Source organism: Pygocentrus nattereri, chromosome 17 (genome assembly GCF_015220715.1).
Source record: "Pygocentrus nattereri isolate fPygNat1 chromosome 17, fPygNat1.pri, whole genome shotgun sequence".
Classification (NCBI taxonomy): domain Eukaryota; kingdom Metazoa; phylum Chordata; class Actinopteri; order Characiformes; family Serrasalmidae; genus Pygocentrus; species Pygocentrus nattereri.
In genome coordinates this window covers 11811124-11825873 of record NC_051227.1, presented here as the reverse complement: position 1 = coordinate 11825873, position 14750 = coordinate 11811124, and the positions used below count along the sequence as shown (strand labels likewise).

The 14750-nt window shown below is 43.9% G+C and overlaps 1 protein-coding gene across 2 annotated transcripts in view; it reads right to left on the bottom strand.

Moving 5' to 3' along the window:
• The window catches only part of ppp2r3a (protein phosphatase 2, regulatory subunit B'', alpha), a 159048-nt gene that overhangs the window by 129181 nt on the left and 15117 nt on the right, over positions 1-14750 (bottom strand). The gene's annotated exons all lie outside the window — the stretch shown is intronic.

The following is a 14750-nucleotide window of genomic DNA, read 5'->3' as shown; positions in this document are numbered from 1 at the left end:
AGATTCAGACCCAGACGTTACAGCGCTTCTGTTTTTCAGACGTATGTTTTTGGAGACTGTTCAATGGTCACATGGTTTTGATATACTGTGGGAACTAAGTTTCAAACTATATCATTTAGCCCCACCATTCAGCTACAGCAGTTTAGCCCCACCATTCAGCTACAGCAGTTTAGCCCCATCATTCAGCTACAGCAGTTTAGCTCCACCATTCAGCTACAGCAGTTTAGCCCCACCATTCAGCTACAGCAGTTTAGCCCCACCCATTCAGCTACAGCAGTTTAGCTGTTTTGTAAGGGATAAAGAGAGGGTGGAAAATGATCATGTCAAAATTCATTATGACTGCTTGGTACAAAAAAACCACAAGACACTGTAAGTGGACTTTAAACACAGAAAAAAATCTTTACACTGCTGTACGACTCTGCGGGGCAGCAGGGCTCAGTGGGTTACTCGAGCGCATAGTGAATGGAAAAGTAACCCTCTATAATGACTCACTGGAATCAGTGGACTGTAATGATTTGAACTGCAGCCCAAAAATAACTTCAGAGAGTCTTACAACAACAATAAGCTCTAATTACTCACAACGTGGAAACTGTATGCCATGGCTGTAACCATGACGGGACAGTTCGCTTTGAAGCTGATCTATACCATCATTTGTCCTGAGCAAATCATATGGCACTTAAAAAGAACAGGCTTTGACAAACGAGCTGAACCTTCTACTCGTATTATTTCACAGATTAACAAAACATGTGTTTATGAATATACAACTTAAAGAAGTGACACTAGAATAGACTCGGTTATTCATTCAGCCTAATGAGAAACTGTAGAACAGACTCAGTTTATATCACAATATCTACATTTACAGTCGGTTATTCATTCAGCCTAATGAGAAACTGTAGAACAGACTCAGTTTATATCACAATACCTACATTTAGAGTCGGTTATTCATTCAGTCTAATGAGAAACTGTAGAACAGACTCAGTTTATATCACAATACCTACATTTAGAGTCGGTTATTCATTCAGCCTAATGAGAAACTGTAGAACAGACTCAGTTTATATCTCAATACCTACATTTAGAGTCGGTTATTCATTCAGTCTAATGAGAAACTGTAGAACAGACTCAGTTAATATCACAATACCTACATTTAGAGTCGGTTATTCATTCAGTCTAATGAGAAACTGTAGAACAGACTCAGTTAATATCACAATACCTACATTTAGAGTCGGTTATTCATTCAGCCTAATGAGAAACTGTAGAACAGACTCAGTTTATATCACAATACCTACATTTAGAGTCGGTTATTCATTCAGTCTAATGAGAAACTGTAGAACAGACTCAGTTTATATCACAATACCTACATTTAGAGTCGGTTATTCATTCAGTCTAATGAGAAACTGTAGAACAGACTCGGTTTATATCACAATACCTACATTTAGACTCGGTTATTCATTCAGCCTAATGAGAAACTGTAGAACAGACTCAGTTTATATCACAATACCTACATTTAGAGTCGGTTATTCATTCAGCCTAATGAGAAACTGTAGAACAGACTCAGTTTATATCTCAATACCTACATTTAGAGTCGGTTATTCATTCAGTCTAATGAGAAACTGTAGAACAGACTCAGTTTATATCACAATACCTACATTTAGAGTCAGTTATTCATTCAGTCTAATGAGAAACTGTAGAACAGACTCAGTTTATATCACAATACCTACATTTAGAGTCGGTTATTCATTCAGTCTAATGAGAAACTGTAGAACAGACTCAGTTTATATCACAATACCTACATTTAGAGTCAGTTATTCATTCAGTCTAATGAGAAACTGTAGAACAGACTCAGTTCATATCACAACACCTACATTTAGAGTCGGTTATTCATTCAGTCTAATGAGAAACTGTAGAACAGACTCAGTTTATATCACAATACCTACATTTAGAGTCGGTTATTCATTCAGTCTAATGCGTGATATATTTCCAATTCAATATTTACCATCCAGAACCACCAGAGAACCTACACGAGTCTTCTGAGTTTATATGGAATGTTGATGATGGAAAATAGTGGAAAATCTGGAATAATCAGTTTTCTTTGGGGACTATTTTGCCGCACAGCGCCCTGCATGTCTCCCTCCACCATGAATGGAGTTGAAGTTCTCTAAACTATCATAAAACAGCGTCTCAGTCCTCAGGCAGTGAATTCAGAACCATTTCATGTAGGAACTTTCTGTGAGGAGCTTTTAGAGACGTCTGGTTCCTATCACCACCACTGTGAACAGCTCTGATGTGATCATACGTCATTTTGATGGTGTTTATTTGATGTTTCAACCGATTTTTCTCAAATTTGGTCCCCAAATATCTTAGATAAACACCAGTATCACAGGAGTGTGTCTAACACAAACAGCAGGATGCACTACCATCATTATGAAATCATGTCAACATTATCTCCCCAAAAAACAAAACCTTCAAGTTTATTCTTGTGGTTGTTGTTTCCTCCTCCTGGCCCAATCAGCGCTGTGAGATCTTTCCTGCCCTGTGTCGTATCAGCAGGAGAGATATCTTTATCAGTCCTTCAGAGGAGAGAGATATACAGCCTTTATTTACTCACTATGATAAATTTAGCACAGGAATGGTCACAAATCTCCCCCAGAACCACACAGCTCCACTCCCCCAGGGCGGGAAATAAATAAACAAACAGTGGAGGAGGTGTTGGACCTCTAAGCCACAGAATATTTCTCTTGGTTGAAGTCCAGAGCTCCACACTTTTGAAGGTTTATTGTTTTTGGCTGGTTTAAAGCCCTGAAAACGAGCGAGACGTCTTCAGGCGTGAACGCTGGTCATCTATCATTCAGAAAGGCTTTCGATTCGACACGTCTGAGTGTGTTTAAATCTCGTCACTGTTTACTGGACGGCGACAGCATAAACACACTATTCGAGAAAGAACACACTATTCGTGGAGCTTCTGAGGTGTTCTGAGCTTCTGAGCCGGGACTATTTTCTGTTCTGTATTTTTGGAAGTGTTGAGGCAAGCTCAGTGCTGTTCTGGACGTGTAAATATAACCCTGGGCCTTATTAAGACTCTATGACCAACTTAGACCCACACATGTGATACAGTGATTCACAACACAAGTCGCAGCTAGGGACGTACTGGTCTTGCAGGACGGGACGTTATCTTTTAGCACGTCTAGAGAGCGAATTTGGCTCAAATATTTTGGGGAAGTGTAAAATTATAAGGATGGGAACAAACCGGTTTGGAAACGTCTAAACCAATCCAGCATCGAATTCAGTGTTTGAGATCATTCAGAGTGGGTGTGAAACGGTTCAGACGTCTTTACAGCGGTGGTGATGGGAACCAGGTGTCGCCATGACTACAACACAGATACAGACATTTTATTTACCATCCAGAACCACCAGAGAACCTTCATGAGTTTATATGGAATGTTGATGATGGAAAATAGTAGAAAATCTGGAATAATAAGCAACTACTTTGCCAAATTCTTCTAAAAGCTATCATAAAACAGGGTCTCAGACTCTCATCAGGTGAGTGAAGTGTTGGGCGGGTAATTCTGTGTCCTCAGTGGATTAGTTCATTCTGGTATATCCTGCTGTGTCCTGAAGGAATCCACATAGGCAGGTGTAACTAACTATTGCTCTAAAACAGAACACTAGCTGAGCTGGCTGCAGGTAAACTAGTCAGTGTGCAGCGTTCATGCTGCATCAGATTTGAGTTTAACGGTTTCCTTTGCAGGCAGCGCTCTTCTGCTTCTAATATCGTGATCATATCAAATCACTTTTATGGTCACGTCACATTTACACAGGTGCAAAGGTGAGTGAAAATCTTAGGTGCACAGCACATGTAGTATTTAAATACACACCAGCCAGGTGTAACATTCTGACCACCTCCTTGTTTCTACGCTAACTGTCCATTTCATCCGCTCCACTTACTGTATAGCTGCACTTTGTAGTTCTACAGTTACAGACTGTAGTCCATCTGTTTCTCTGATACTTTGTTACCCCCTTTTACCCTGTTCTTCAGTGGTCAGGACCCCCATGGACCCTCACAGAACAGGTACTATTTGTGTGGTGGATGACTAGAAGACAAACTGTGCAGCTGCAGATGAGCTATCGTCTCTGACTTTACATCTACAAGGTAGGAGAGTCTAATAGAGTGGACAGTGAGTGGACGCAGTATTCACAAACTCCAGCAGCGCTGCTGTCTGATCCACTCACACCAGCACAACACCAGGTCAGTGATACTGCAGTGCTGAGAATGATCCACCACCCAAATAGTACCTGTTCTGTGAGGGTCCAAAATAACAGTTCAAAGTTCAAATAAAATGGCCTTGGAGTGTTTCTGCTGGTCCATTCATTACAACGTAAAGGACAGTAATTGTTTTCAAATGATACCAAAAAGTCAAATTTGACAAAAACAGAGATTCGTGATTTTGTTTGGGCAGCAAATTCACAATTATTCCAAAACCAAGAGGAAGATTTCGAAGCGCAGCGCTCCGTTCGGGCTCCTCTCCTTTTGCTACATATGTGCAAGCAGCCTGAAATTTTATCAGCGATTTTTTATTTGTATACAGCTCTGCGAAAAAGCTGTATTTGAGGCCCTGCGTTTGATTCTGCTGCTGTCGGCATTACGGCTGCACTACAGTGAACGTGCGGCAACACCATCACACCGTATCTCTGTTTCTTCTGAACGCTGGCTGTAGGGCTTTAACAGGCAGTCAGTCTCTTAGCGGTCTGGGATCCTCCCTGACCCGCCCTGTTTAACCACACACAATGTAATGAGTCACAGTTTACAGGTAAACCCACAGAAGCTCTCCGTTCAGAAGAGCAGTTAGTCTGGAGCTTCTAACGATCACGCAGCCCTGTTTCATCTCTAATTATCAGGACAAGCAGTGATTATGTAATGAAGGACGCGCACTGGCTCTGCTCAGAGACTCAGCTTTAACAAAACACCTTCATCTACTATGTAATCACCCCAACCCAGGCCTTCAGTTCAGAAGGGGCAACAGCACGACGTGAACATCTGTCCGTTATTTTCCTATTTAATGGTTTTTTTAAGCAGGTTCTTAAAAGGTTGGTTCTTGGTTCTTGGATACAAAGAAAGAGAGAAACAGAGATACAGAGACAGAGAAAAAGAGAGAGAAATAGAGAGAGAAAGAAAGAGAGAGAGAGAGAAAGAGAGAGAGAGTGATACAGAGGAGGAATGAGCGAGAGTAGCTGTAGGGACAAAAAGAGAGTGAGATACACAAGGAGAGAGAGACAGACAGAGAGAGATACAAAGACAGAGGAAGAGAGTGAGACACAGAGAGAGGGAGAGGGAGAGAGACAGAGAGAGAAATGGAGACAGAGGAAGAGAGAGAGAGACACAGAGAGAGGGAGAGAGAGAGACACACAAAGAGAGGGAGAGAGAGAGAGAGAGAGATACAGAGACAGAGGAAGGGAGAGTGAGAGAGAGGGAGAGAGGGAGAGAGAGAGAGAGAGAAAGAGAGAGAGACAGAGAAAGAGAGAGAGACAGAGAGAGGGAGAGAGAGAGAGAGACAGACAGAGATACAGAGACAGAGGAAGGGAGAGAGACAGAGAGGGAGAGAGAGACACAGAGAGAGGGGGAGAGAGTGAGACAGAGAGAGATACAGAGAGAGAGGTAGTGAGAGAGACAGAGAGAGAGAGAGAGAGAGAGAGAGAGAGAGAGAGAGAGAGAGAGAGAGAGGTTTAGTGCCTTCTCCTCTCTTTGCTCATTTTGTCCGTCCAGCTGAAAGCGTGTTGTATCCATGGAAACTAGTTAAAGGCCTGAAGGAAGCATGTCATTGTATTTTTTTTAATTCTGCAGACAGATTTGATAAAAATACCAAAAACACTGAAAACCCAGACTGATGTGATCAGAGCTCACAGGAGCAGGTAATACCCCCACAGCACGGACAGAGACGGAGTAGAGCATCATTACCTGAACACACCACACCAGGTCCACACCAGGATTCTACATGCACAGAACTAACTCAGCACTAACCCAGCATTAAACACAGCACTAACCCAGTACTAACCCAGCATTGAACACAGCACCCAGCATTAAACACAGCACTAACACAGCACTAACCCAGTACTGACCCAGCATTGAACACAGCACCCAGCATTAAACACAGCACTAACACAGCACTAACCCAGCATTAAACACAGCACTAACACAGCACTAACCCAGTACTGACCCAGTATTGAACTCAGCACTAACCCAGCATTAAACACAGCACTAACACAGCACTAACCCAGTACTAACCCAGCATTGAACACAGCACCCAGCATTAAACACAGCACTAACACAGCACTAACCCAGTACTGACCCAGTATTGAACTCAGCACTAACCCAGCATTAAACACAGCACTAACACAGCACTAACCCAGTACTAACCCAGCATTGAACACAGCACCCAGCATTAAACACAGCACTAACACAGCACTAACCCAGTACTGACCCAGCATTGAACACAGCACCCAGCATTAAACACAGCACTAACACAGCACTAATCCAGCATTAAACACAGCACTAACACAGCACTAACCCAGTACTGACCCAGTATTGAACACAGCACTAACACAGCACTAACCCAGTACTGACCCAGCATTGAACATAGCACCCAGCATTAAACACAGCACTAACACAGCACTAACCCAGCATTAAACACAGCACTAACACAGCACTAACCCAGTACTAACCCAGCATTGAACACAGCACCCAGCATTAAACACAGCACTAACACAGCACTAACCCAGTACTAACCCAGCATTGAACACAGCACCCAGCATTAAACACAGCACTAACACAGCACTAACCCAGTACTGACCCAGCACTAACACAGCACTAACCCAGTACTAACCCAGCATTGAACACAGCACCCAGCATTAAACACAGCACTAACACAGCACTAACCAGTACTAACCCAGCATTGAACACAGCACCCAGCATTAAACACAGCACTAACACAGCAATAACCCAGCATTAAACACAGCACTAACACAGCACTAACCCAGTACTGACCCAGCATTGAACACAGCACCCAGCATTAAACACAGCACTAACACAGCACTAACCCAGTACTAACCCAGCATTGAACACAGCACCCTGCATTAAACACAGCACAAACCCAGCATTAAACACAGCACTAACACAGCACTAACCCAGTACTGACCCAGCATTGAACACAGCACCCAGCATTAAACACAGCACTAACACAGCACTAACCCAGCATTGAACACAGCACCCAGCATTAAACACAGCACTAACACAGCACTAACCCAGTACTGACCCAGCATTGAACACAGCACCCAGCATTAAACACAGCACTAACACAGCACTAACCCAGTACTGACCCAGCATTAAACACAGCACTAACACAGCACTAACCCAGTACTAACCCAGCATTGAACACAGCACCCAGCATTAAACACAGCACTAACACAGCACTAACCCAGTACTGACCCAGCATTGAACACAGCACCCAGCATTAAACACAGCACTAACACAGCACTAACCCAGTACTGACCCAGCATTGAACACAGCACCCAGCATTAAACACAGCACTAACACAGCAATAAACACAGCACAAAAACAGCAATAAACACAGCACTAACACAGCAATAAACTCAGCACTACTACATTACTAACACAGCATTAAACAGCCCTAATAGCACTATACACATCACTGACACAGCACTAACAAATCAATAACACAGCACTAACACAGCACTAACTCAACAAAAAACACAGCACTAAACACTGCAGTAAACACAGCCCTAACAGCACTAAACACAAAACTACATACAGCAACATCAAAGCACTAACCGCAACACTAACACAGCACAAAAGACAGCACGAAGACAGCACTAACCAAAGCACTAACAGCAATAACACAGGAATGACAGAGCACTAATACTTCAACAGTACAGGAATAACACAGCATTAACCACAGCACAAACACAGAACTAAACACAGCACAAACTCATCAATAACACAGCAGTGACATAACACAGAAATGACATAGCACTAATACAACAAAAGCACAGGAAAAACACTGCACTAACCACAGCACTAACACACAGCAATAACACATGAATTACATAGCGCTAACACAGCAATAGCACAGGAATATCACAGCACTAACACAGCACTAATAACAGCACTAACACCGCACTAACACTGAACTAAACACAGCACTAAGACAGCACTAACTGCAGCACTATCACAGCACTAACGCAGCATTAAACACAGAACTAACACAGCACTAACACAGAACTAACACAGCAATAACACAGCACTTACACAGCCATAACACAGGAATGCCATAGCAATAACACAGGACTAACACAGCACTAACCACAGTACTAACACAGCCATATCACAGGAATACCATAGCAATAACACAGGAATAACACAGCACTAACCACAGCACTAAAGACAGCACTAACCCAGCACTAACACAACACTAACACAGCACAAATGCAGCATTAAACACAGCACTAACCCAGCATTAAACACAGTACTGACACAGCACTATCACAGCACTAACCCAGTAATAAAAACAGCACTAACACAGCCCTAACAAAGCACCAAACACAGCAATAAACACAGCACAAACACAGCACTAAAGACAGCATTAACACAGCACTAACACAGTAGTAATACACCAATAGGCCCTGATTCAGATTCAGATTCCTTTATTGATCCCAGGGGGAAATTGCAGTTGTTACAGTTGCAGCCATTTATGTAAAAATAAACACTTTACTAATAATTTAAGACAATAGAGAGAATTTACAGTATGTAAACCAGATTTAAGTACTTAGGAATATAGTAAGGTGGCGGTGATTGTGATAGTAATATGAAACATGACAAGTGTATGTAACTCAGCTCTGTTAACATGTTTAAACCTTTCCTCTGTAACACTGAGGAACAAGCTACACACACACACACACACACACACACTCAGATACATACACAGACACACAGACACACACAGACACAAACACACTCACATTCACACTCTCTCACACACACACACACTCAGATACATACGCACACACACACACACACACACACACACACAGACACACACTCAGATACATACACAGACACACAGACACACACACACTCACATTCACACTCTCTCACACACACACACACACACACACACACACACACACACACACTCAGATACATACACACACACACAGACACACACACGCACACACACAGACAGACACACACTCAGATACATACACAGACACACAGACACACACAGACACAAACACACTCACATTCACACTCTCTCACACACACACACACACTCAGATACATACACACACACAGACATACACACGCACACACACAGACAGACACACACTCAGATACATACACAGACACACACAGACACAAACACACTCACATTCACACTCTCTCACACACACACACACACACTCAGATACATACACACACACAGACATACACATGCACACACACAGACAGACACACACTCAGATACATACACAGACACACACAGACACAAACACACTCACATTCACACTCTCTCACACACACACACACACACACACACACACACACACACACACACTCAGATACATACACACACACACACACACACACAGACATACACACGCACACGTCTCTTCTTCAGACAGAACATTACCTGCGGCACCATTTAAGGTGGAACAGAAAGTTTGTGCTGTCTCCGTCTAACAGACTTGCGTAATCTCTTCTGATTCTGTAAGACACACTGTAATCTATGCAGTTAGCACAATGCTAAATAATGCCGTATAAGCTTCCATTAACCGTCAGCTACATTAGCCTCACAGCTCCAGTGCTAAAACGTAAGAATCAAACTTCATGTCTTGGCTGAGGGAAACTGATGAACTATCACTTTAAACAAGAATATCAACACATCCAAACAGTCTGTGAAGGCAACTTCATAACAACTGGGAGCTGCTGCAGCAGTTCGAGTCCAAACATGAAGCCAACAAAGAGCACCCAGATCTGGTTACTGACAACAAAGAGCTTCAGAACTGTCTTTACATCTGTCTGACCTCCAGACCGTTGGAGACAAGAGGGGTTGGGCCAGGTCTTTAGCTGCCCTCAGCACCCCAACCACCAGCTACAACACTTTATTAATATTAACTATACAAATATATGCTGATATATGCACTGTTATACTAATGTATGCACTTAGAGTCCGACACCACACTTAATAACCTACTCAGAATGTACCAGTGTCGAGCAGCACTGCAGTGGAGGTTAGTTCCCCGTCAGAAAAGCTCTTCTGTACAGCTGCGAGTAAAGTAGGTTTCATAGTTTTGATCCTCGCCTGTCTCTTTCAGCAGCAGCACAGCGACAGCAGGAATCACATCTGAGGCTGACACATCCGAGGAGCTCATGCTTCTGGTTTTCTGTCTTGTTGGAATCGTTTGATTGGCCGGTTGAGCTGTAGCTGAATATGCTCTAAAGCCAGACAGACACTGTGATGTTGGAGATCTTGTTCTTTGGTGACTCTTACTGTTCTGCTTGAATAGACCATCATGTTCAGATGAAACAACAATTTACAAACTCACACCGTACGAAACGCTCCGTCTGACTGCCCTGACTATGGGGAACGCAGCCTCTACAGATGCTCTGTCTAAATTAGGGGTGCAGCGATTAATCGACTCAGTTGACTAAAATCAACAACCAAATTAGTTGGCAACTAATTTAATAGTCAATTAGTATCAGTTAAAAAAAGCGCACTGGCAGCCTCAAGAACAAAACATCAGCTGACGTTGTTGTTAAACGCCGTCCTGTTTCAGGTTCTGAGCCGAGCTGTAATGTTTCCTAGTTCATGATGCAGTTCTCTGGACTGCACCGGTGGCCGTGATGTTAAGTCGATGACGCAGTGTTTAAAACAGCGTTTAAATCTGTGAACGTTATCTGTAAAGTGAACAGGGTCGCTGTGAATAATGCAGCGGAGGTTTAGTTCCCCATCAGAAAAGCTCTTCTGTACAGCTGTGAGTAAAGTAGGTTTCATAGTTTTGATCCTCGTCTGTCTCTTTCAGCCGCAGCACAGCAAAAGCAGGTATCACATCTGAGACTGTTTACATCGCTAAACTATGGAGACGGTCAGCAGAGTTAGCCAGTGTTAGCTGTGGTTAGCAGAGTTAGCTAGCGTTAGCTGTTTACAGTGTTAAATTATGGAGATTGTTAGCAGAGTTAGCATTAGCTAGCTTTAAAAGGCTGTCCGTTTGAGCATAACATCTCAGTTTTCTTAAATGAGAAGGAACTTAGTTTTCTTTAAGGTTCGATACCCTTAAGGCTGTAAACCAAAGATGTATATTGTAATCATCGTTGACTGTCAGAGCTGAAGGACACGTTAAACTAGATCACGGTCAGAGTTTCTGGATGTTCAGTCCAGCTCTGCGGTCCTGCTGCGCTGCAGGCCTGTGTTTATAAACACAACCAGCTCCTACGTGGCCTGTGTTTGTAGAACGTGATAAGAACAGCTCAGTGTTTCTCTCCTGGGATCTGCTCTGTTCCAAAAGGGCAGCAGGGCAGTGCTGGGACCAGAATCGGACCAGACTTTCCCACCGGGTGGGGTTTACATTATTATTTTATGGTGTTTAGTACAGCATCAGCTCAGTCTGAGCTGCATGTGTAACTGCGCTGCTTCAGCGTTTACTGTTTAAATTACATCATCACACACACAATGTACCAGCACAGCTACTAGGGATCAGCAATGTGATGATATTCTATCGTTATTGTGATCAATTATGGGACAATACTTACAGAACAATGACTGACTACATGTTTCACTACAAAGAGCACATTATTAGACCTGAATAAAAATCACTGTAGTTGCAAGTTTATCATCATCATTATTAGTAGTATGAAATTTTTATATCTGGCACTACAGGTTCTATTTTAACACAGTGATCCAAAAAAGAATAAGACACCAGTGGGAAAGGAGATGAATATGAGAATATCTGTACATACGCAGGTCTGACGACACAGAATAACTATTATATACAGAATAATCCAGAATGACATGAACATCTGGTGCATTACCCTCCAGTCGATTTACTGTAAAAAAAGTGAAGGTTTGTTGGTTTCAGTTTTCTGTGACTGTAAACTTCTGGATTACAGCAAACAGAGAGAGAGAGACAGAGCGAGAGATGGAGAGAGAGAGAGAAGAGAGAGAGACAGAGCGAAAGACAGAGAGGGAGAAAGAGAGAGAGTGTGAGAGAGAGAACGAGAGACAGAGAAAGAACAGAGGAGACACAGAGAGACAGAGAGAGTGTGAGAGAGAACAGAGAGCCAGAGACAGAGAGAGAGACAGAGCAAGAGACAGAGAGAGAGAGAACAGAGAGAGAGAGACAGCGAGAGATGGAGAGAGAGAGAGAACAGAGAGAGCCAGAGACAGAGAGAGAGACAGAGCGAGAGACAGAGAGAGAGAGAGAGAACAGAGAGAGAGAGACAGCGAGAGATGGAGAGAGAGAGAGAACAGAGAGAGCCAGAGACAGAGAGAGAGACAGAGCGAGAGACAGAGAGAGAGAGAGAGAGAACAGAGAGAGCCAGAGACAGAGAGACAGAGCGAGAGACAGAGAGAGAGAACAGCGAGAGAGAGAAAGAACAGAGAGAGCCAGAGAGAGAGAGAGAGAGAGAGAGAGAGTGAGAGAGAGAACGAGAGACAGAGAACGAACAGAGGAGACAGAGAGAGTAACAGAGCGAGAGATGGAGAGAAAGAGAGAGAGAACAGAGAGACAGAGACAGAGAGAGAGAGAGAGAGAGAGAGAGAGAGAGACGGAGAGAGAGAGAGAGATAGACATAGAGAGAGAGAGAAAGAGAGAGAGACAGAGAGAGATAGACATAGAGAGAGAGAGAGAGAGAGAGAGACAGAGAGAGACAGAGCGAGAGACAGAGAGAGAGAGAGAGAGAGAGAGAGAGTGGTCAGGACAGGTCAGCATTGAGTCAGTGTGGGGAGGGTGGTGGGGGGCAGTGTTAAAGGTCAGGTTCTGGAAAAGGAGCCCATGTGCTGAAGGCTTTAGCGCTCAGCTCTCATTGTGTTCTGTTCGCAGGCCACACTGCAAACCAAAACAAACAGGCCCCAGCAGGGCGGGGCCGAGTCTCAGGGGGACTGGACTTAAAGAGCCCCTATCAGAGACCATGACGCAAACTTCCTCACTGCCTTTCTGAACGACAGCGTTTTGGCACTTTAACCATATTCGAAAAAGGCATCTGACTGGTGTCCGGTGAAGCCGTAAACAGAAGGAACCCAGCAGTTATGCTCAGAGCTCTCCGTCTAGCTTCATTCACTCTGACTGCACTCAAACCAGCCAGCACGGCTCAGAGCGCACTCCCAGCAGCCTTCTCTCTGTTCTCACGGCAACAGGAGCCACTGCTGCGGCACACAATGGCTCTGTTCTCCCTCTTCGCTTCTCTCCGATTCTTTTTTCTGCTCTTCCGTTTTTATTTTTTCCTCTGGAGGACTTGGCACAGGCAGCCGGGTGGGGGGGGACAAAGAGAGCCACTGTCGGAGCGGTCTCTCGCTGCATTCCATATGCAGGTCAGAGGTCACCGGTCAGCCCACACAGAGTGGACAGCAGGCTTGAGGGTGTGCCCAGAAGAAGCACCCCCCCCTCCCCCCCCAAAGAAGTTGCCTCGCCCTACAAATATGAAGCCATATTATGAATAAAGATCTGTGGCTGCTTAATGCTTACTAAACACACACACACACACACACACACACACACACATATGTGTGTACACCAATCAGCCATAACATTCTGACCACCTCCTTGTTTCTACGCTCATTGTCCATTTTATCAGCTCCACTTACTGTATAGCTGCACTTTGTAGTTCTACAGTTACAGACTGTTGTCCATCTGTTTCTCTGATACTTTGTTACCCCCTTTTACCCTGTTCTTCAGCGGTCAGGACCCCCATGGACCCTCACAGAGGGTGGTGGATCATTCTCAGCAAGTGAATCAGACACAGCAGTGCTGCGGGAGTTTTTAAACACTGTCCACTCACTGTCCACTCTATTAGGCTATGTTTACACAGCAGGTAAAAGTGGCCCAAATCTGTTTTTCTCAGCAAATCTGATTTGTTTGTTTGGCTGTTCAGATTATGTTTTAAATGTGATCTGTATGCGACAGTCTGAACAGATCAGCTCCTAAACCGCATGCGCTAAAGAACAGAGCTTCATGAGGTGGAGGTAAACAGTCATGACGGCCAGCGAACGCCTGGCGCTCCCAGACCTTCGGTTTCGTCTTCACAGCAGCAACACTGAGGGGTTTAAAAACTCCAGCAGCACTGCAGTGTCTGATCCACTCAGACCAGCACAACACACACTAACACACCACCATCACGTCAGTGTTACTGCAGTGCTGAGAATGACCCACCACCCCAATAGTACCTGCTCTGTGAGGGTCCATGGGGGTCCTGACCACTGAAGAACAGGGTAACAAAGTATCAGAGAAACAGATGGACTCCAGTCTGTAACTGTAGAGCTACAAAGTGCAGCTATACAGTAAGTGGAGCTGATAAGATGGACAACGTCAGAATGTTATGCCTGATCAGAGTATAATAAATATGCATATAAATTTATGTATTTACTGTATCCTAGCTTGTACTGTGAGTATGTACTGTTATTAGTGTGCACCAAACTGAAGAAAAGGATTTTGGCCTCTTAAGCCCTTTAAGCACTGTCCTCACATCG